Genomic DNA, 22,424 nt, shown 5'->3' on the forward strand with positions numbered 1-22,424 from the left:
CAGCTCAGTTGGTAGAGCATTAGACTCTCAGCCTCTGGGTTGTGGGTCCAAGACCCACATTGGGTAAAATATTCTTGCATTGCAGGGGGTTGGAATAGATGATCTTTGTGGTCCCTTCCAACTCTACAGTTCTATGATTCTAGGCAAGGGAAGCAGGTCTCTGAGATTTGCAAAGTAGTAGAATTGGAGATATTGGAATACAGTGGTACCTCTAGTTACGAACTTAATTCGTTCCGGAGGTCCGTTCTTAACCTGAAACTGTTCTTAACTAGAGGCGTGCTTCCGCTAATGGGGCCTCTTGCTGCCGCTGCACCGCCAGCACATGATTTCCGTTCTCATCTTGGGGCAAAGTTCTCAACTCAAGGTAACTCTTCCAGGTTAGCGGAGTTTGTAACCTGAAGCATTTGTAACCTGAGGCATTTGTAACTCAAGGTACCACTGTATAATTACAAGTGACATTCAAACTCAGATCATAACTAGTTTGGCACGGTTCCTACACTAGTTCTCCCAGCCACCATAGCTGCCCTCTTCTCTTTCCTGGTGAAAAAATACCTAGTGGCAATGAAAATGGCTATTGCTACGGTTTCATTAGGCCTTGCAGTATCCAGTGGGTTGTCAGCACCCGGGGCAAGGCAAGTAATTTGCGCCCCCTAACCCTGGATTTGCACCCCCTAACCCTATCCCTAACCCCCAGATGTTGCGCCCGGTGTGGCCGGCCCCCCCTGCACCCCCCACGCTACGCCACTGGCAGTATCCTTGGGAAAACACTGAAAATTTCTGGAATAGGTTCCGTAGCTTTCAAGGAAATGGGTGAATGCCAATAATCCAAAGTCAGAGAGTTGAGTGTATGCCTCTTTTCCTGAATAAACTTGCCTTTCTTACCCCTGTGTTTGCCTGTCTTTGACTATACAGCTGTAGGTTCCTATGCCCTACTAGTTCTCCCAGCAGAGTGCCCCAGTCCGTTAATTGATCTGTTGATTATCTTCAGAAAAAGTGTATGAATGTGAAAATAAGGGCCATGTGCTCTCTCCTCACACATCCTCCCCTATGATTATCAGTGGACCCATCCAATATTTTGAAATAATGGTCAAGTATTTAAAGCACCAATTTAGAACAATGGAAATGAAGATAAAGACTTGGGCTAATTTACAATGAAATCGCCACCACTAAGTTAGTTCATCACTATTTCACAACAGCGGCATCAAATTCTAAACTGTTGTAATCCTTTATTTCTGGCTCACCATGCAATGTTAATATGAGTATGTGTGAATACTTTTCACCAGACTGAACAGTTCTCCTTGGCATTTATCCTGAAACTGGGGCCAGCACTGGAATTTTACAATTTTTCTTTAAAACAAAATCTAACCAAACAGACGAAGGAAATATAAAATACCATATATATATATATATATATATATATATATATGCAGGTTTTGGTGTCCTCGGGTGTCTTCCCGTGTAAAAGTTGGGGTGTCTAGGCGACGTTTCGATGAGGTCTCACTCGTCATCTTCAGGCTGGTCCTTTCGGCTTCTTGTTACTGGAACAGAGCAGGATCTCAGTGTTTGAGTTCCTATAAATACTGTAGAGGGGGTGTGGTGTATATATATATATATGGCAGTACATGACTTTCTGAAATGAACTCTCCATCTCTCTCTGTAACTAAATGTCCTCCTGCTACCCTCAAAAGGGCTTTTTTGGTTGTTTCATAGAAAATTAAATAGCAGTCAAGTCATAGACAGTCAATTGCCCTGATTCTAACCTACTCCAGTGCAGCCATTGGAGTCTGTGCACAGCTTGTCATTTCACTTCTACTTTTGCAGAAATTCCAACTCCCAAGCTCTTTACAACTTGGGTCCAAACACCTTTGGAGTCCTGATCCCAATTTTCAATGACTCACAGTGTCATACTGCTCCAATTAATGACTTCCATCACCACCTCTTTCATTGTCCTTGAATCCAAATGTACTTTGGGGCACTACGTTCAGGGAAGGCTCCTGGTGGTGTATCCATTAGGCCAGTGTTTCCCAACCTTGTGCCTCCAGCTGTTTTTGAACTACAACTCCCATCATCCCTGACTAGCAAGACCAGTGGCAAGGGATGATGGGAATTGTAGTCCAAAAACAGCTGGAGGCACAAGGTTGGGAAACACTGCATTAGGCCCCAGAGCAAGGGTAGTCAAGGCATCATGAAGCATGTGAACTATGTGGGATAGCTCAGTTGGTAGAGCTTGAGACTCACAATCTCAGGGTTGTGGGTTTGAGCCCCATGTTGGGCAAAAAGATTCCTGCGTTGCAGGAGGTTGGCCCAGAAGACCTTTATTATTCCGTCCAACTCTACAATTCAATGATTATACAATGAATATTTTGGCTAGCTTGCCTTACAAACATGGCCAAAAGTTTTTTAATAGTGTGAACTTCTTGAGACACTGCATCCCTCAAGTTGAACCGAACGCTTCTTGCAAATAGGTAAAGGTAAAGGTACCCCTGAACATTAGGTCCAGTCGTGGCCGACTCTGGGGTTGCGGCGCTCATCTCGCTTTATTGGCCAAGGGAGCCGGTGTACAGCTTCCAGGTCATGTGGTCAGCAGGACTAAGCCGCTTCTGATGAACTAGAGCAGCGCACGGAAACACCGTGTACCTTCCCACCGGAGCGGTACCTATTTATCTACTTGCACTTTGACGTGCTTTCGAACTGCTAGGTTGGTAGGAGCTGGGACTGAACAACAGGAGCTCACCCCGTTGCGGGGAGATAAACTGCTGACCTTCTGATCGGCAAGTCCTAGGCTCTGTGGCTTAACCCACAGCGCCACCCACGTCCCTTGCAAATATGTGTCACCCACGTTCTTGCAAATATGTGTCATAAAATTCTGACAGCCACTTTTGTTAGAAAAAAAGGTTCTTTGGAGCTAAGCAGCCACTGGGACGCAAGACCTCTGTTTTTCTGCAGCAATTCTCCCTCCTCTCCAGACACCTTGAAGTTCAAAGGCCACCCTGAAATCATAAAACTGCCAAACGTGTGTTCATTATGATTATATGTGCTGAAGCTCTAATTGTGTTCAACCCACCTTGAATGGACTGTGAGATGGACCTATGGCTGGTGAAAAATGAATGTTTTATGACTCAGAATGCCAGAGAACAGAAGGCCTTATTACATCAGATAAGTGTTGCTATGCACAGCAGATGTTATGCCACTACAGGATACAGAATCTATGGGGACAGTCTTCCATATGGTCTTGCGGCAAGATAAACCCTTGGTGGATGCTGCTTATGTGCAATATATTTTCCATTTTCCCAAACTGGGAATGCAGCTGTGGGATAGTAAGGCCTAATTAATCATTTATTGCAGATTTACAATTTATTGCCCAGAGATGCCTATCTCAGTTATTGATTTTGGTGATCCCCCTCCCCCATGTAGCTGTTCTATAATTGCATTTTTATGCAGCAATAAAAAACCTAAAGTATATGTATTAGTGATAGGAAAGACCATTGTCTGTGGCTAAATGGTATCTGCTCATTAAAATGCAAGTGTCAACTGCATATGTTCAGAGTGTCACAGTACATTTTGTTTTCTGTATCTGGGTTCTCAAAAATACTGTGATAATAAAGGGCTGGAGAGTCTCATTATGCCTTCCTGGTTTACACACACACATTAACATTTCATGTTTATTCTTAAGAATAGAGTGCTATTCAGGGCTCTCCCCCTCTTCCCTCCAGGTAGGAATAGCCTACCTGATTCTTATTCTAGCTGTTTGTTCAGATCCCACCCTCTTAGGACATTAATGTGAAAATGGGATGGAATGGATTTGTGGATGGAAATGTGTAAAATTGGGATGGACCAGAAGTACAAGTCCCTCCCTAGGGCAAGACAGAATGAAGGACGATCTTTTCCTGAAATTAGCAGGTTGAGTTAATAACGGGAGACTGAAACAGCTGATGAACAGTTGGTTAAGGATAATTGACCTGGCCAACCAAAGTTATGATCCAATTTAGATTTGGATTCACCTTGTCTGTTTTTTGTTGTTCTGTGTTCTGGTAGTGCTATAGATCATTATACTGTTTTAAATGAGGAACAGGGTCTTGTCTGCAGTGGCTTCTAAGCTGGGCAATTCCTTCCCTCTTGAGGTCAGGTTGGCATAGTTCTTCCCATTTGGAGGAGAGTAAATGCACCCTTATTTTGTTACTGGCAGATTTGAAAATTTAATGGTATGCCCTTGTTTAACCAGCAGGGATTTTGTTTTGTTTTTAAATGGTTGATTTGTGGTTTAAATTGTTGTTTTGACTGATATTATTTTGAGTTTCTTTTTGGTTAGGAATGTTATGACGGAAGATTAGTATACAGATATTGCAAATAGTGGAGGAAGTGGCTCAAACACAAGAAAATAGGGTGATACAATTTTCTACAAGAGGAAAACCAAAAGTTTTATGGTGTGGTTATAGTAAGAAAATAATCATTCCCTTCTCTCTTTACTTATGTGGTAGGGCATAAGCCATGGCTCACATTTTCAGACTGAGAAAGTTTTCGCTAAATAAATAAATAAATGATTATGTGAATCTCATTATTGTTTACAACCGTCTGCTTATGCAGCTACAGTGTATTGTTTTTGTGTGGTATGGCTGTGATCCAAAGTCAAACAGGGCTCCAGTGCAGCTGTGTGAGTACTGCTCTTCAGTGTCAGAAAATGCTTCATGGGCAAAATGTCTGGATCGTTCCCCAGTACTGGAAAAAAGGGGAAAGTGCTTGCACAGAACTTAGAGCAGGAGTCAGCAAACTTTTTCAGCAGGTCCACTGTCCCTCAGACCTTGTGGGGGGCCAGACTATATTTTGAAATAAAAATAAAAATGAACAAATTCCTATGCCCCACAAATAACCCAGAGATGCATTTTAAATAAAAACACGCATTCTACTCATGTAAAAACACCAGGCAGGCTCCACAAATAACCCAGAACTGCATTTTAAATAAAAGGACACATTCTATTCATGTAAAAACACGCTGATTCCTGGACCATCCGTGGGCCGGATTTAGAAGGCAATTGGGCTGGATCCGGCCCCCAGGCCTTAGTTTGCCTACCCATGGCTTAGAGCCTCAGCATGCTCACTCAAGCTGCTGGATGGGCAGATGGGAATATGCAGTTTATTAATCAATGCGCCTGAACTAATAACCATTTGCTGTAAATGACAGCGATTAATGCCACTGTTTATACTGATCTCACATGAGGCAAAACAAAGTTATAGTACGTTGTGTGCGCATGCACACACACAGTTATTTTCTAATCATGTTTTACCTTGCAAGTCTTTTCAGAATGTGCAAACATTACTTGCGGGTGGAATTTTGTAATGTGGGCTATTTTTCACATAGCAGGTCGATATGACTCTGCTCGTCCATCATCTCTGTGAGTTCTGCTCTGCTCTTATTTTAGAAGCATTCACTAGTAAGATGGGTTGCCCTCTATACTTTCTGTGCTTGCCAGTGAGATGATAAGGCATCTATACCTTATATTTATAGTACACGAGTATTAGAAGGAGATCTTATCCTCCTCTATGCAAAAGAATATAAATAGTATATTTAATGGACAGGCAGAAGATGCAGCAAAAGATTTCAAGATGCACCTTAATGTAGCTCATTGGCTTTTGATGGCGTCTGATGAAATAGACTGTTAGAAAACCTCAAATCACAGCAAACCTATCTTCATTTCTTGCCTACCCCCACTTAAGTTACATTATAGCCTGTAGTAAAAATCTGTACCCTTCTGCTCTTTCCTCCACACTAATACTAGCTCCTTGAAAATAATATTTAGTATTGCATTCTTAAGTGCTCAAAGTCCTTCAGAGTAGCAGTTGACTAAGTTTTACCCCGCCTAGACCAATGGAAATAAATGAACATTACTAAGTTTGGTCCCATAATTTCAGTAGTTCTATTCTGAGTAAAACTTAGTTGATTGGGTGGTATTCAAGCTCTAGAAAACCATTACAACAGTCTGGCAAGGTAAGCCAGTTTTTACTGAGCCCACACATTATAAGGACAGAGGTTATGCAATGTTATTAGACAAAGAGATGAAAGTCAAACCATGGACAGCTCTCATTCTTAGTCAGCATGCTTTGAAATGTTTCTTCTTGACACTGTAAAAATGAAACTTTTGCATGCTGAATAGAGAGATCCATCTGAAACCATGCTTAAGTAATTCACAGAGGAATACCCCCCCCAAAAAAAACCCCTCCAAGCTTACTGCTGTAGGTATAGGACAGTCTGTGAGACAGGTAGATTAGAACTCAATTAAAACTGCATTGAGGCAAACTTCCAGTAAATGAAAGCTATTGTGATAAGCCTTGCTGTATATAGAAATAAGCTGAAATGGAAACAAGCTTTCTCACACATTTTTCAGACCTACTGTAGCAATATAGAGCCAGCCATGCTTATCCCAGAATTCGTCGGCTGAAGGGAGCTGTATTTGAACCTGTGACCTTAATTTAACTCGACTGATATAACTGCATCTGATGAGCTACTGAAGGAGCTTCATCCTCCTGCTGCACTTGGTTGCTAAAGCTATTACTGTAATATTTACCATTTGAGGGGAAATGTATTCCTGTCTGTAACTGGCAGATGGGCGGAATCCAGCCAGTTTAGAGGAGTCTGGGATTATGTAAACTACTTTGTGGAGAAGAATGAAATAGTCTTCTTGGGTCTTCTTTGAAGCATGGCAAAGCCCTATGGTGCAAAGTCTGAAGATACTCTTACCTGGTATTCATTGATTGATAGAGTTTGAGTAGGCAAGTTCTCCATATCAAATCAGCACCATCCTTTGCCCTTTTTCTTACCCAATCCCGCTGTTCTTCATGGGACAATGACAATAAAGATATTGTATATCGTAGGTTTCTGTTAGTGGTTCTTCCAGGTTCCATTGAATGCCGCATATCAGGAAATAAGTTGTCCATCCACCGATGTCTCACAGTATCTGTTATTGCAAGAGAGATTCTTAAATTTATGAATTGCAAGGTAGGCGTTTCGTTCCCTTCTTACCTGTTGAGGAATGCTTGCAAAGCACTTGATATTCCCCAAACCTGTCTTGATGTCAGGAAGCAAACGCTCAACTTGGATAAGCTGCTGCTTTGAGCAGTGATTTAAGCTGAAGTTGTTTGTATTTCAACAAATGGGGGGATGTAAAATTTCTGCTCTGTTCCAGGCACAGGAAGAAAAATCAATGTGTGAAAGGAAGCTGAATATGAAAAGAAAATGTTCCGTTTTCTAACACTGTAGAGCTGACAGTTCCGTGGGAAGGATAAAAATGTATTGATTATATCCTTAGCCATCAGGAGGAAACAAAGCGAGAGAAATACGGCTTGGAAGCAAGCATTTGCTGTAGCAGCCACACAGAATTTGGCAGCCTCCTAGTACATGGCTGAAGGTATTTTCTTTTCTTTGAAAACTCAGAACTGCTCCCCCCCCCCCGAGGTAGCGATATTACTGCAACCTGGGTGGAATTTGACATGCTCTTAGTAAATGCATGGTCAAAACCAATAATAATAATAATAATAATAATAATAATAATAATAATAATAATAATTTTATTTATACCCCACCCTCCCCAGCCAAGGCCAGGCTCAGGGCAGCTAACAAGCAATAATAAAAACAAGTTGAATGAATACAACTTAAAACAAGATTGAAATACCACATTGAAACATTGAAAGATTAAAATGCAGCCTCATCACAGGAGGAGAAAGGAAAAAAGAAAGGGGGGGGAATCAAATTGACTCCAAGCCAAAGGCCAGGCGGAACAACTCTGTCTTACAGGCCCTAGGGAAAGAAATCAGATCCTGCAGGGCCCTGGTCTCATGAGACAGAACGTTCCACCAGGCTGGAGCCAGTGTTGAAAAAGCCCTGGCTCTGGTTGAGGCTAATCTAACTTCCTTGGGGCCCGGGACCTCTAAGGTGTTGCTATTTATGGACCTTAAGGTCCTCTGTGGGGCATACCATCTCTGTCCTTCATTCCCTGTGTGCAGTATCTTATGCAATTGCTGGATTTGCTGTATCAGGGGGGAATATGGGAGTCATACAATTGACCATGCAGTGCCACAATGCTTGTCTCTACCCACACCTACACTCTTGTTTACACATATATGTTTGTTTACACCATGGTTTCCCAAACTCTGGTCTCCAGCTGTTTAATAGTAATAATAATAATAATAATAATAATAATAATAATAATAATAATAATTTATTTATGCCCTGCTCTCTCCGACCGAGACTGGGCTCAGGGCGGCTAACACCAAATATATAAAATACATTAAAAACACAAAATCAAACGATTAGTTTAAAATACAATTCAAATCACATTTAAAATAAAAATAAAATTAAGTGGGAACCCACGAATCATAACCGTAGGGGTAAGGAATTAAAATTTCACCAGGCCCGGCCACTCCCATCTTTTGAACTACAACTCCCATCATCCCTGGCTAGCAGGACTAGTGGTGAGGGATGATGGGAACTGCAGTCCAAAACAGCTGGAGAACCAAGTTTGGGAACCACTGGTTTGCACTGTCACGTTCTACATTCTTTTCTATTGCAGTCATTTTGGCTCTCATCCTTTACTGTGCGCTAAACCAGGGTGAGAAACCTGTGACCTACCATATGTGGCTGGACTTCCATTTGCCAATTAGCTGCAGCCAGCATGATCCATATTCTGGTTTATCTATTTCAAAACAAACTACAAATAAATTTAAAGCACTTTCAGGACAGACAAGTATTAAGGGGCCGTACATGCAATGAGCACATCTGTCTCTTATTTAGTCTAGATTCTGAGATGGGAGCAGGTTTCTGTAATCAAAACAGTGGAAAAAATGTTTGCCTTTGTGAAATGTTTAAGGTAGGAATTTATCCCATGGCTGCATTTCTTTAAATAATGATATTTCACACAAAAGACTGCTGAGCCTGCTCACTGTATGTAGTTAACAATGGAATATGTTTCATGGGGTTTCAGTGCAGGTATTGACCAGTATGCAAAGTTAAAGGATCTGAAGGATCCTGAAGGTCGTCTAGCCTGCACTCGGTGTGATCCTTTAGACATAAACAGATTTATGTGTATAATCCAGATTATAGAGTGCCAGAGAGCGAGAGCGAGAGAGCCTGAGCCTTCTGGATCAAATTGTGTTGTGCCAGGTCCTGTTTGCCACAAATGCCACTGTGTGTATTCTCCATCTGGAAAACTGTTGGTGCAGTAGATAATATGAGCATATATAGCTTTAGCCAAGTATGTTCTTCATAAGCATGCATAGCTTTAGCCAACTATTATGATACTAACATTCAGAAACAGTGCTTTCCATCACTGAACTTCTCACTGAGGATCACATGATAAGCTTTTGAGAAATCCCAGAGTTGTCCATAACAGAGTTTGAAAATAAAGTGTCAAGATCAAGGGAAATAATAGTAGCCACTCTATTCTGTCTTGTGTCCAGTTCTGGAGGCTACAATTTGAGAAATGACATTGACAAGCTGGAACCCTTGGGAGGTTGTGGACTCTCCTTTATTGAAAGTTTTAAAGCAGAGGTTGGGTGGCCATCTGCCATAGTTGCTTTAGTTGAGATTCTTGCTCTGCAAGGGGTTGGAAAAACTGACCCTTGGGCTCCCTTATAATTCTATGATTCTGTGAAAAGTATGGAAGCATTATATTGTTGCACGCCACCCCAGTCTCCAAGTGGTTCAGAATTCCAGGCGTTCCAGGCACATAATCAGGGTTCTTTTGGAAATGAGCACAGTGTCTTTATGATATATGGTTTATTTAAACATATATACAACCTAAGCCTACCATGCAGGGGTTCACAGCATTAACACCCCAAAAGGGTCTTGTTTCTTCTATAGCCACAGCCTTGGATTCCAACAGAAATAATACATTGGTCTCAAAATTGCTCTGCCAGTGTACGAGCAGTAGTCTCGTAATCTGGTGAACCGGGTTCGCGTCTCCGCTCCTCCACATGCAGCTGCTGGGTGACCTTGGGCTAGTCACACTTCTTTGAAGTCTCTCAGCCCCACTCACCTCACAGAGTGTTTGTTGTGGGGGAGGAAGGGAAAGGAGATTGTTAGCCACTTTGAGACTCCTTAAGGTAGTGATAAAGCGGGATGTCAAATCCAAACTCCTCTCTTTGCAGCTTGCTGTTTTACTTCTTGGTCATATCACTGCCCCAAAACGTTTTACCTAAACTCTGACTTTATGTGATAAGGGAGGGCTCCCAACCCACTTTCCATCCTGCACTGAGCCCCTTAATCCCCCTTAATGGCTCATCTCCCAGGCTATCATCTCACCAGGAGCCTAGCCTGGCTATTCCAAGAATTTGAAGCACTGATTAAATTCTAATACTTGCTGGATTCAGATATTAGAGGGGTCTGGCATCCACTTTAACACCCCGAACTCATAACAATATTTAACAGGTTAAGGAGAAATGTTAGCTTCCAGTATGTGTAGTAGAAATGGAAAGGCAAGACAGTTTTAAATACAGCACTTAACTGAACAGTTGTCATGCAATCACACTTATACAGATACTTTAATAATCACATTTTCCTGGGATGTCTTAGCCTGCTTATCAAATAAAATTTCAGAAAAGCTTTGACAAAGCAGTCCAACTTCCTTTTTAACCTTGTCACCCTCATGCTTTGCTTAAAAACCGAGCAAATAGCAGGTTTTTAGGACTGCTAGATGGGCTGCTTATGTAAATGATTGATTTTTCTTTCCCCCTCTGTATTTGACCCTGAACATAGTAGCCTAGAGATATACTTTCATTACACACAGCCAGGGACTTCAAAACATGGTTGTTTCATTAGGTAATCTAAAGTTTAACCACTGCTGGCATGAAATATCATGAAATATGAAGGCACTTCTGTACCTAGACCTTGTTCTCTATTAGTTGACCTCATGGTATCATCTATGCTTAGCAGAGTGGTAACCTTGTGGTATTCTAAAAGGATGACAAATGTTGTGGGCATTTTATTTTAAAATAAACCACAACATTGCATCAAATGATAGTTAAAATGATGAAAGGAAGTTCCATAAAAAATATTTTTATGAAAACAGCAGATGTCTGGAAATTCAGCGAATGCTGGTGCCTCTTAAGATACTGATTGTGAAACAATTACGTCACAAGGTTTTCTTTTTGGGACATTAACTGTGAACTCATATTACCTGTAAATGATTTTTTTTTTAAGAATAATTTTTTATTAACCGACCAATCACATCAAATCAAACCAAATTACATAAATTCCAAATTACACAACTAAATTTTAAATTTTTGTTGGGGGTACCCATATTTCAAGTTCCAAAGGGGATCCAATCAACTTCTTCCTTCTTGCTGCTGTTTTAATGTCCACAAATATAACCATATGATGTTCACAGTACTATCCAGTCCTTTCTTATTGTTTTTCCACATCTCTTGTTATTTTCGTATATTTTTCCTTTCTCTTTGTGACCTCTGATAGTCTCCACAAGCTGGTTAAAACAGTTTGTAATCCTGGATATTATTATTTTTATCCAGTAGCCATATCCAGACGTTTTCCATATAACATCACTTCCATACATCCAAACAGTCTTAGCGTCATTAATCTTCACCAATCTGCCTCCTTTCTCAAACCTCTGAGGAGATTCACCAGGGATGCAGTCTGAAAACAAGTCCGTTCCTCCTCCCGGCTATAAATCCTTTGGCAAGATGACGACTCTGAATTAATTGCTGCGCCATTCCAAAAGCTCTTATTCCTTCTCGATCTCCGTAAAGCATACTTTTGGTTAAAGTTTATCTCCACACAGACCTTAATCATCCTGCTTGGGTCAGTTAAACCGATGGTTCTAATGAGGAGGGGTTCTTGGTAAATCACATAGAAGAAAAGTAAAAAAGGTTCCCCCCCTCCATTCAGTCCCGTTGCCGACATACCCAGCCTTTGGTGTATGTTCATCGTAAAATATTCCTGTTTCTCCAACCCGTCGTCTTCTTTCACAGAGGTCCCTTAAATTAGCAGTCTTCACTCCCCTTCTTCACTTGAAATATGTGCATTTGCTTTTTTTGTAATTAATTATTCCAAATTGCTGCAGCTAGTGCGCAATCAGAGATAGCGTCCAGGAGAGCCGAGGTCCACACGGGGGCATTCTGCCTAGTACCCTCACCCCCTTCTTTCGAATTTGGGGGTGATTTATGGGCACAGCAGGCAAGGGCAGTTTTCCCCGTTCCCTTGGGGCAACAAGGGAGGCTGCCTACTCCCATAACAGGGTCGGAGAGATGGTATTGTCGTCCATCTTCCAATGCGCCCCTAGTGGCTGGCCCCCCATATTACCTGTAAATGATGGGGGGAAAGGATGAAATTTGCCATATACCAAAGGAACTGGCTTAAGAAAGGAAGCATTTAAGAATTAATGGTAAATGCCATTTTATGGTGAATGTCATTTATCATAAAATGCACATATTCAATGGATCCTCTTCAGTTTCAAGCGCTAAGTTGTGTGTGTGTGAGAAAACAGTTCGCTTTGAGAAGGAGCTGCAGCCCATGCAGAGTAGTCAGTGCCAGAAAAGATGCCGAGCAGAAGCGATGGATGTGTACTTAGCCCAGCTGTGACACTGCTGCCACCACAAGTAAAATGTTGTTATGGTAGTGGCATGATAAAGGACTTTCCCTCCCCTTGGACTTCCTGCCTCTCAGACTGGCAGACATTTGTCTGGTCCGTACAGAACTCTGTAAAGTCTTTTTGCCTCATAGATAGGCAATCTTGACATATTTAATTTTTTATTGGATATGTGTGTTTTCTTAAAAGATTCTTTTCTGGACTACAGATTTCCCACCATTCTGCCTAGTTCAGTGTGCACTATCACTGAACAGAGTAAGTTACATTAGTTCAATACATTATAAACAGTTCTTTCCCAGTTGTTGTCGGCTCACATATTTAGAAAATGAGAAAGTTCTTGTTATTCTCAACCTGGGCAATGTATGTCATCCTCTGAAAAGCTATTTTCATATTATATGACTCCAGAGGGAAAGAATCATATCATCTAGCCAATTTACCTGAAAGCATGTAGAATACTCCCCAACCAAGGAAACAAAGCTGTCTCAGATGTTTCATGAGTACCTGACAGGCAATGTTTTGGTAATTTTAGCTAAAGCTTTCATTTGTAACCAGTAGCGCATTTCCCTTATTTCATGGGGTGGGGGGGATGATATGTTAATACTTCCAGTATTATTAGTTTTTATAACTATGAATCTGAAATAGTTTCTTAAATTATACCAGTGATAGCCCTTTCTTACAAAGCAACACATATAGCAGGGATATGAAACCTCTCACCTTCCAGATGTTATTTGATTGCAGTCATCCCTGACCATTGACCATGCTATCTGAAACTGATGGGAGTTCAAGCCCAATAAAATCTGCAGTGCTATGGATTCCTCATCTCTGACATACAGAAACCACTGCTTCCACTGATACTTGGACTGCTAGCATTGATGGTTTTGCTCCACTTTGTCCAGAAACAGGCAAAAAACCCCACTCCCTTGTATTTTTGTACTTGTACAGTGTCTCTGCACCTTCTCATTAAAAAAATTCTGCATCAAAAATATGCAGATCCCAAGTTTGGTCATCCCTGGCAACTAGTTACACACTCAGTGTTGTAGAAACTTAGAAAGCTGTTTGACTTCTAGTGCCTTTCTTAGTGCCATCACTGGTGTGAGGGGAGAGTAAGGACAATTCCCTATACCATTCTGACTCGGATGACTATTGGAAAGCCACGAGGACTCTCACTGCTTTCATATGTCTAAGTGCCATTTCAAACTTTCCTAGGTTCAAGAGAACCATGTAACCTCGCCTTGATGTCACAGTAAGCTTTGGAAAGGCTTGGAAATCATAGTTCCCTGGTAATGACGAGAGAGACTTTTAAATTTACTGCTGCATCACGTAGGATGGCACCTCTCAAGAGCTGATTCATGCATCCACACATATGTCAAGTGATATGTCACTGATGGATTATTCAACACCTCACTGCTTTCAGCTTCAGGATGTGAGGTACCTTTGTTTTGTGAGGAGGAGGATGTGCACAAACTGTTGATGGAGCCTGGGAGCCACAGTTTCCTTCTTACGGATCATTCCCAGAGAGGGGACACCCAAATGCAGGGATGGAAATGCTGGAAGGGGAATGCTTTGCCAATTGTTATTATTAGGACGCGTGTGCACAGAATGTGTAGGTGACAGGAGGCATAGGGTTGACTTGGCTCAGAGCACTACATTCTGTTGCTGTTAGGGGGGAATAGGGAGAAAGGAAGAGAGAGAGATGGAACTTGACATGAAGAGGATATACTGTGGTAGGGCAAGGAGTCGCCTTGGGACAGGAGCAGAGAAGGCTTTGATAGTCTTTGGCCTTAGCCTGGAATAAGAAACGTAAGGAGGGGAAAGGAGGAAATATAATTGGGACTGTAAGAGAGGAGTTTGAGCAGGAAGCTCAGTGGCAAGCACCAAACAATAGATTTAAGAAATAATAACTTCGTGTAAATATGTTGACCACTCTTTTTTCTGGTGATGATTACTTTTTTAAAAAAAATCTCTCTTTTTGATATGGAAAAGAAGTTCCCCTACATATTGTTGTGTAGGTTTTCAGAAATTGCAATGAGATGTAATTAAGAAAAGCAGATGAACACGATTAGGTTTGTTGTTGTTTTGTCGTTTAGTCGTGTCCGACTCTTCATGACCCCATGGACCAGAGCACGCCAGGCACTCCTGTCTTCCACTGCCTCCCGCAGTTTGGTCAAACTCATGCTGGTAGCTTTGAGAACACTATCCAACCATCTCGTCCTCTGTCGTCCCCTTCTCCTTGTGCCCTCCATCTTTCCCAACACCAGGGTCATTTCTAGGGAGTCTTCTCTTCTCATGAGGTGGCCAAAGTATTGGAGTCTCAGTTTCAGGATCTGTCCTTCCAGTGAGCACTCAGGGCAGATTTCCTTAAGAATGGATAGGTTTGATCTTCTTGCAGTCCATGGGACTCTCAAGAGTCTCCTCCAGCACCTCCAACATGATTAGGTACCTTAACATTTTTTGCTTTTAATGTTTCTATTAAACACACACACACATCATCACTGATTCTAACATGAAATGTGATACTGGCTAGTGTCGCTATGGTGTCCAAAACTGTTTCTATGAGCCCTATCCCCTCCCCAAGTGTTGTGAAGCGATTTTGTACCACTACCAGATTTCAAATCTGCAACTTGAGAATTTACTGGAATTTGCATCGCTTGATTTCATGCTGTTCGGATTACTGTAATTTAACACTATTACTACTTAACCAGATTCCAGTACTTTCCAGAGGGAAAAGTATTGAGTTTCTCTGGCAAATCATGATTGAATTAACAATTAGCACTCTGCTTGCTTGCTTTAATGAAAGATGACCTAAATTACATAATGAAATATGTAATAATATTTTAGAAGTTTTATCCATAAAAGAGTTGCTCTGCATATGTGTGTGTGTGTATGTGTGTGTGTGTGTGTGTGTGTTATATGAGATTTCTCAGCAAAGAATCTTAAGTCAGCAAAACAAAGGCTACCATGATGCTTCATCATATATGAGAGACTGCAAAACAGTAAATGATACAGTTAGCTAATTCTGTGGAATAGCCAAGTCTAGTTTCCCGTCCTGGCTTACCTTGCCACTTGAGTGGTACTGAGAAGCAATTTCAATTTCATGAACAAGGAAGAAGGCTAAAGCAGGGATAGAGAACCTGTCGTTCTCCAAATGCTTTTGGAGCATAACTCCCACTTTCCCTCACCATTGTCCATGCTGTCTACAGCCTATGGGAACTGAAGTCCAAAAACATCTGCAGAGCTTCATCCCTTTCCCTTTTCAGAGCTGAGTAATAGCTGAATCTCCTCTCCTGCATTCTGAGATTCCAGTTTCAGTATTCACTGTGGACCAGTATTCACTGTGGACCAGTATTCACTGTGGACCTAGGTCTTGCCTGATTTAGCTATTTGCTCAGTTGTGTTCAGGAGACAGAGAACCAAGTAGCAAATAACTCCAGAACTATTAAGCATGCTTTCCCCCAGGGGATTACCATCATGTCAGGGGGAACATGGTGGAATGCTTCCTGTCCCCACGGCCTCCATCGTGTCACTGTTGCCTATTTCACAGCCCTTCACATGTTGCGGGCTAAATTTCTGTAGTAGGGAAGATCAGGGTTCTAAATTGCGTGATGAGCCTGAGTATGTTCAGCCTCCAATGTGTGAAGCACTGTGGGGGCAAGAATAGCAATGTGATGTGACAGACCCCCACTCTTCCCTCCTCACACAATGGTAATTACATGAGGAGGGTGTGATTTGCATAGTAAAACTTCATTATCAGTGCCTGCACTAATAAGATCAAGTCGAAGTAGTAACCTATGGCCGGCGGGCGGAAATGGATGCAGCCACTGGTTTGATTAATTAAGGCCTGTCCATCTTGGTAAAAAGAGAATATTAAACTGGGGTTACATGGTCTTCTAGCCAAAACCATGGTAAGAGAGCCACAAGTTTCCTTGTCTACCATTTAAGCTCCTGTAGTTTGGGGATTCTAGAATTAGCCTGTTAAAATTTATGGCATTTGTCTTCACAGTCTGGTCCTAAAACTTTTTAATTCAGCAGAAAAATTCCTAACAAAGAGCATACCCACTGCTGTGCTAACTCAGCACCTGAAAGCAGGATGCTATATTAGTGCTGCAAGCAGATATGCCAATATAAATGTTTAGGATTAGGGTGTAAGTATTTTAATATATTTGTATAAGCTTAAATAATCATGTTAAGAAGATTACCATTGACCTTCTGTTAAGTTTAATATAGCTTTAATCTGCTTTTATTTTAGACAGATGGACTCAGTGGCTACATTGAGTTTAATAAAATAAGAATTACAAGAGTGCCTTGTATAATGCTGTCTTCTAAAACTGTTTTCTAACCTCACCTGTGTCCTCTAAATGTTCAGGCTCTGTGGTTTATATATGCTGTTCTTCATGTAGAAATTTTAACAACCTATCTGGAGCATTAGATAAAAATGAAAAACAAAGCATTTTGTGGCAAAAAAATTCTAGTGGAATAGAGTCCACTATCAGATTCAGGGCCATCTTAAGCATATGCGCCGCCAGGGTACAAAGATCTGCCCAGCGCCCCCCAAATTTAGTTTAGCCCCCAAATTAACTTGTATTATGCTTATGTCACCATTATCATTTGATACATAGCGCTCACACCTCCACGGCTCCAAAAGGAAGTTTTTGTATGTGTGTGTGTGTTTTGTTTTAAACCAGCTTTTCTAAAGAAGACAAAGAACACATTGGTAGTTGGTGTAAAGACACTATGCATGCGCTTACGGTCATAGGGAGGTATCTGAAGATGAGACAAGTGGGCATTGTGCGCATGCATGGGAGAGCCTTTCATTGTGGTAGCAACTTTATTTCTAGAGGAGATGGGAGGGCCCTTTCAAGCACGCATATACGAGTTCTTCTTGGGAAGAATTTGCAATGTTTCACTTAGCATCAGCGGCACCTTTGACACGACTGAGCTTGCGCCGCCTGCCTGTCGCCACTGTCAAAGGTGCTGCTCACCCCGCTGCCACATAGCAGCTCAATACAATACGCTTAGGTGGCTTCACTGGCGGGTGCCTGGAGCCCCCCAGAATTTGGTCCCCTGGCGCCCCACACCCCTGGGTAAAGATGGCCCTGATCAGATTTAAGAATAAAGAATGTTCTAATTGTGGCTCAAATAATCTCTAACCTAGTACAGAACTGAATGCACTGGGTATGTATGTGTGTGTGTGTGTGTGTGGTGGGAGAGTGTGAAATTTTATGATTGCAGTCTCATGTTTGCGGAGGCTGATGGGAGTTGGAATTTGGGGGACCACGTGTTTCCCCTACCTACTTGCTTTTGGCTGCACATCTAATCCTTATTATGGCTCATAAAGGTGAGCCTAGATGGTGTATAAACATTTTTCCTTCCATCCCTTATGTTTACCATATTTAGACGGGTCACAAAACCATTGGTGCTCTAAGAATCAGAATAAAGGAGAACTGTATGGAATTAGTTACCAAACGCAGAGTTCCCATAATTTAAATTAGGAGCAAAGAAAAAGATTTTGTAACTTAAGGATATCTTTTTTTCAAGGGAAACAGAAGAGCCATTTTTTGAATGCACATTTCTCTCCCTGCCCCCCCTTGTTATAAAGCTCCATGAGGCAGCCTGTTGGTAAAGAAATCCTTGTTCTGCTGGGCAAGTCATATAAGAGATGAAAGTAAATGGAACAATAATTGTACTTCACATGCTGAAAAGTGCTGTAGGCATAATAATACCGAATATAAGAGGTTTTGTTGTCACAACGGACCCTTTTCTCTTCAAATAGGATCATCAAAGTCCCATTTGCTCAATGGAACTTGACCCAATATGACACATGTAAAAATACTATGTCGCAACTCTCAACCTTATCAAAAGACAATTTTACCAAGTGTCACGCTAAATGAAAATTTAGATGAAAAATAGCAATAGTACCAGGCTACAAAACATGACTTGTGAAGCAATTTTCAAGTTTGTTTTGGAATGGTTAATACGAATAAAAGAAAAAGAGGGCCCCAGAGGTTTATAAGCGGATGGCAAAATCGTTAGTGTGTGAAATTAGTATAATTAACTTTCTGGTGTTTGCTAGGAAATATTGATATATTGGCTGGTGGTGATTCTTGTTTGTGAGGATTTAATAATATAGATTCACTCATGATTGATAAAAGCAATAACTGTTGCAAATGTTCACATCAAAGGGAATACTTAAAAACAAATAATCACTATATAAGGTTCTTATATGATAGGGAATACGAGGCAGATGTTTCATCTTTAGCCTTCTGAAGGCCTCCTGCTCTGACAACTTGAGAGAGAGAGAGGCCAAATTAAATTGCTAAAAATAACTTTTCGGTCCTGACAGAAATACAAAGGTGCAAACTAGTTGGAGAATTAATTCAATATGAACCTTAGGGACCTGAGGCGAGCAAAGAAATAATTGAAGTTTGGGAGTGATGGGCATGCATATCCCCTTCATTAAATCAGAGCCCCAAACCTTCTTAATTTTAAAGAAGATAACGAGCTAAATTCTGCTATTAATAGGGTGAGGGGAAAGAGATGATCTTGTATCCTAGAAGTTCCCCTGGTGATATGGAGATCCTAGCTGCTTGCCATGTCACCCCTTCTCTTTATCAAAGGGCTGCTACTTAATGCCTGTGCTTGATGTAAACTACACACTTGCACACCACCTCAATCTCTGCATGGTGCGAGATTCCAGGAGTTCTAGGCACTTACTCAGAGTTTGATTTCTTCGGAAGGAGGCACAGCAGAGACTCTGGTGTCTTTAAGATACAGTCATACCTTGGGTTACGGACGCTTCAGGTTGCGCGATTTTGGGTTGTGCACCACGCCAAACCTGGAAGTACCAGAACGGTTACTTCCTGGTTCTGGTGCTTGCACATGCGCAGAACGCTAAATTGTGCTTTGCGCATGCACAAAAGTGCCAAATCGCAACCCACGTGTGCGCAGACGCATGGGTTGCGAATGCTGCGGGCTGCGAACGTGCCTCCCACACGGATCACGTTAGCAACCCAAGCGTCCACTATATATGGTTCATTCACACACACACACACACACACACACAGTGGTACCTCAGGTTAAGTACTTAATTCGTTCTGGAGGTCCGTACTTAACCTGAAACTGTCTTAACCTGAAGCACCACTTTAGCTAATGGGGCCTCCCGCTGCTGCCGTGTGATTTCTGTTCTCACCCTGAAGCAAAGTTCTTAACCTGAAGCACTATTTCTGGGTTAGCAGAGACTGTAACCTGAAGCGTATGTAACCTGAGGTACCACTGTATACAGCCTGAGTCTATGATGGAGGGGCTCACATCATTTACCCCTCAAGAGGGGCTTGCTTCCCGTAGCCATAGCCTTGGATTCAAGCAGAAATCAAGCATTGCTCTGACTCTCTGCCTTCCCAGCCTGTTGCTTCCAGCTTCTAACTCATATTACTCCACTCTCAACTCTGGGTGGAATGGATGCAGTGTTAACTGGACTGTCAATTCGAGATCACCATACTAGAGTCTTACTGGGTGGGAACTCCAAGCAAAATAAATGAAAGATGGAAGAAAGCCTACTTACCCCAGCTTCTGCATCTGTTGGCACTGTCAGTGGTGCCTGGTGCTACTGGTTGGGTGGAAGGCAAGTAGGTGGAGCCACAACCAATGAGAGGCAAGGCCACCCCTTGATACAGCTGTAAGAAAGAAGGCAGGCAAATGGAGGCTGGCTGAGGGCAGACTGAGGTTGGCGGGGCAGTGCCCCATTTGCTCACCATCAGCTCACATTGAGGACACAATAACTATTAGTTCCTCTATCTTGGGTTAAACGTTTAACTTACTATAAGCTGTATATCCAAATAGGGATGCCCACAAAATTCTAAATAGAAGGAGAAATTTCTCCATCAGTTGTATGTGCTAAATGATATGCTTTATGGTATAAAATAATGTCTGGAAACTGGCAGCTGCATTCTCTTAAGTGAGAAATGTGGTGGAGAATTATCCCAAATAAATTTCCTAAATATCCCATTAACCTTTTGAAAATACACTTGGGGAATATATAGAGAAATATCATATTACCATATTGTCGGCAGCAGAATATTCATCTTAAGTGTGTTAATCTTCCCCTCAGATACTAAATTTAAGTAATGCCCTTCCTTTCAAATCACTGGAAAGATTATTTGTCAACCTATTCAAGTTAATTTTAATCATTTGAGAAAGATCTCTTGGAATCAAAATGCCTAGATATGCTATGTCCCTGGGGCACCAGCAAAATCGCCAATTATTATACAATGTGGGTGATCTATAGTTAATCATGCACCCTGAGATTATTTTTATTAATCATGACATAAATGTTCCAGGTCTACTGATAAATAGCAATAAATCATCTGGGAAGCAAAGTTACTTCTAGCTGAAATTAAGGTGTGAGATGGGTATTAGAAAAAAAAATCTGCAAGCTTGGCATTGAGATTTTCAGACAATTCGTTCTTTATTTACACTCTCCTATAATCTCTTTTGGCGGGTCACGGGTGGCGCTGTGGGTAAAACCTCATTGCCTAGGACTTGCCGATTGTATGGTCGGCGGTTCGAATCCCCGTGGCGGGGTGAGCTCCCGTCTTTCGGTCCCAGCTCCTGCCCACCTAGCAGTTCGAAAGCACCCCTAAGTGCAAGTAGATAAATAGGTACCGCTTTATAGCGGGAAGGTAAACAGCGTTTCCGTGTGCTGCGCTGGTGCTGGCTCGCCAGAGCAGCTTCGTCACACTGGCCACATGACCCGGAAGTGTCTGCAGACAGCGCTGGCTCCCGGCCTCTTAAGTGAGATGAGCGCACAACCCTAGAGTCGGACACGACTGGCCCGTACGGGCAGGGGTACCTTTACCTTTTTATAATCTCTTTTGCTTGTTGCTGTGCTGGGAACTTCTGTTCAAAAAGACTTTGGCACCCAAATTACTGCTGCATTGGGCAACCTCTGAATTCTTAGACTTCATACAGAAGGTCTTGTAGTCATTAGGCCTTTAATGCTTATATTTTTATATATTAAAATTTTTGTTTCTCCCACAGTCATGAGAAGTTGCATCATGTAGTGACAGTGGCTATGTGAGACATCCCGCCAAAAAGCCCTGAGGCCCATCCAAATACACTTTGCTGCTTGAGACAAAATGGCACCCCTTCCATTTCATGAACCAAGGTTGACTGGATTGTCTTCTAAATCTTCCTTTAACACTGAGGGCAGCAACCTATATTAGGTGGTGCAGGTGAGGCCCTATGGCACACATACCCCTGTCTGTCAATATCTGGCCTTCTGGCGGTTCCCTCACTGCGAGAAGTGAAGCTACAATGAACTAGGCAGAGGCCCTTCTCAGTAGTGGCGCCTGCCCTGTGGAATGCCCTCCCATCAAATGTCAAGGAAATAAACCACTATGGGACTTTTAGAAGACATCTGAAGGCAGCCCTGTTTAGGGAAGTTTTTAATGTTTGATGTTTTACCACATCATCATTATTATTATTATTATTATTATTATTATTATTATTATTATGTTGGGAGCTGCCCAGAGTGGCTGGGGAAACCCAGCCAGATAGGCGGGATATAAATTATTATTATTATTATTATTATTATTATTATTATTATTATTATTTCACCTCTGCTCTTTGCAAGGTATTCCACTTGCACAGTGGGGTTTCCCCACCTCCTCTCCCAATGTGCTCTTACATCCCACAAATTGGCTTGGGGTGGGGAAAGTTGGGAGAGCACCCCAGAACAGCATGTTCAGCATATTCAAGCAAGCTGGAATACTTGTGCTGATGGAACATTAGTCATAGCAGGGAGTTGAATTCCACCCTAAATATCTGGTGTGGATGTGG

General features: G+C 41.9%; 1 protein-coding gene and 1 long non-coding RNA gene across 6 annotated transcripts in view; one reads left to right on the plus strand and one right to left on the minus strand.

Annotated features, from left to right (window-relative positions):
- Positions 1–3,103, minus strand: part of LOC309349108 — a 77,311-nt gene extending 74,208 nt beyond the window's left edge. For 2 of the 3 annotated variants that reach the window (XR_014159715.1, XR_014159716.1), the window contains exon 1: positions 3,065–3,103. This is a non-coding gene — a long non-coding RNA (uncharacterized lncRNA). The remainder of the gene's footprint in view (positions 1–3,064) is intronic. The other variant, XR_014159717.1, reaches the window with a different exon arrangement.
- MMP16 (matrix metallopeptidase 16) overlaps positions 1–22,424 on the plus strand; it is a 185,466-nt gene that overhangs the window by 28,889 nt on the left and 134,153 nt on the right. The gene's annotated exons all lie outside the window — the stretch shown is intronic.

Source organism: Podarcis erhardii (assembly GCF_964252035.2).
Source record: "Podarcis erhardii genome assembly, chromosome: 8".
NCBI lineage: Eukaryota > Metazoa > Chordata > Lepidosauria > Squamata > Lacertidae > Podarcis > Podarcis erhardii.